At 60.8% G+C, this 1,972-nt stretch overlaps 1 pseudogene; it reads left to right on the top strand.

Moving 5' to 3' along the window:
- Nucleotides 1–1,065: 1,065 nt before the first annotated feature.
- On the top strand, nucleotides 1,066–1,703 carry LOC115324935 (annotated as a pseudogene).
- Nucleotides 1,704–1,972: the final 269 nt, after the last annotated feature.

Below are 1,972 nucleotides of genomic sequence, written 5' to 3'. Positions count from 1 at the left end.
TCGTCCCAATCGCGTTGACGGATGACGCAGCGCGTTGGAGACGAATGACGAGGCCGTTCCTTTCGATGGCAGATTTCCGGACACGATTCAGAGAGGAATTTCTGCCTCCCGACTATGAGATGCGGATCAGAGATGAGCTAGCCAGCCGTACTCAGCATCCGGACGAGAGCCTCGTAGAATACGTCCGCGCTCTCCAGGAGCTCTACTCCAGAGCCGATCCTACAGCGCCAGACGCGGAGAAGGTAGCTAGGGCGATCCGCCAGTGTCACCCTAGATTTAAACCCTACTTGCGCGGCCCAGTACGATAAGACTCATCGTCACCTGGAGTACAAGGTGGGGGACTTGGTCCTCAGGAGAACCCATCCTTTGAGCAATGCAGCGAGCGGATTCGCAGCCTCACTTGCTCCGAAGTGGGAAGGGCCCTACGTGGTAAAGGCATGACTGTCACGTCTTACCTACAGGCTCGCTCAGAAAAATGCGAGCGAGGAGTCTGGCCCGGTCCACATTACAGACCTGAAAAAGTACCATCTTCGTGATCGGGATGACGATGAACGAGAACAAAACGAGGAATCCTCCGTTCCGCGTGACTCACGCGCGCGACCGGCAACGCGGCCTAAGCGCGGTAGCCGAACAATGCGCGAACCCGTCGGTGAGAGATCCGATAGGTGCTTTGCGCGGCGCTATAATCTGCGGCCTAGAACTTGATCTAATCTTTGCAAGATGTTAATAGAGCTTGTTCTGTCCGGAAATGCCCCCCGGAGGAACCAGAATGGGCGGCGCCATCCGGGAAGGCGACCTTCCACTTCTCGGGATACCGGCAGAGCCAGCTGGCCCAACTCCCAGGGTGGTCAACCCTTCCGGCAGAAGACCAGTCAGTCCAACGCACCGGGTGGCCAACCCGTTCGGCAACAGAATGGCCAGACAAGCCGACAGGGTGGTCAACCCGGTTGGAGGGGGGAACGGCCGGACCAACCAACAGGGTGGTCAACCCGGTTAGCAAGGAGCAAGACGGACCAACCGTCAGGGTGGTCAACCTGGTTGGCAGAGACGGGGTGAGCAATCCCGACGTCGACCACGTCAACGAAGGCAGGGCGGCGGAGACGCGGAGGACCGGAGAGTCCCAGGGACACGCTGAAGGACGAGGTGCTGAAGATTATGCCGGTGCAGAAGCAGACCCGTGCCGGCCAGCGCACCCGCTTCAAGGCCTTTGTGGCCATTGGGGACTTCAACGGCCAGTGCTCCAAGAGCTCCAAAGAGGTGCCAGTCCTGCCAAGTGCTCCAAAGAGGTGGCCACGGCCATCCTTTAAGCCATCATCCTGGACTAGCTGTGCGTCATCCCCGTACGTAACGGCTATTGGGGAAACAAGAGTGGAAAGCACCACACCGTACCCTGCAAGGTGCGTGCTGATGCGGCTAATCCGGCGCCCCGCGGCACAAGCATCGTGTCCGCCCCAGTGCCCAAGAAGCTGCCGCACATGGCGGGCATCGAGGTCTGCTACACCTCGGCCCGCGTCTCGACGGCCACGCTGGGCAACTTTGCCGAGACCACCTACCTGGCCATCCAGCAGACGTACAGCTACCTGACCCCGGACCTGTTGCGGGAGCGACAGCTCATCAAGTCCCCCCACCAGGAGTTCACCCATCACCTGATGCACGTCCACCGCCACCAGCAAGGCGGAGATGGGCGACTTGGAGTCCAGTGACTCGGTCCAGGGACTCCGGATGCTCCGGACCCCCCCGGAGTTTGAGGCTTGAGGGGAGGGGAGTGTGGGAGACAACGAGCCACGCTGAACGTGGATGGACGGCCCCGTGAGCGGCGAGGAAGAAGAGAAAGGGACGCTCGTGGTAGGTGCGCGAGGGCAAGAGTTCGGAGGGGCCGTGACGAACGAAAGAGGCGGTGCTGAACGAGCCCAGGCAAGACCCGGACCCCAGGGCAACCGTGGCCTTCCACAGCATCGACGGCACAATTTGA

The sequence above is a fragment of the Ixodes scapularis genome, unplaced genomic scaffold (genome assembly GCF_016920785.2).
Source record: "Ixodes scapularis isolate PalLabHiFi unplaced genomic scaffold, ASM1692078v2 PGA_scaffold7__128_contigs__length_106722199, whole genome shotgun sequence".
In the NCBI taxonomy this organism is placed as follows: Eukaryota; Metazoa; Arthropoda; class Arachnida; order Ixodida; family Ixodidae; genus Ixodes; species Ixodes scapularis.
Note: the sequence above shows the minus strand (reverse complement) of the source record. Positions and strands in the feature narration are given on the sequence as shown.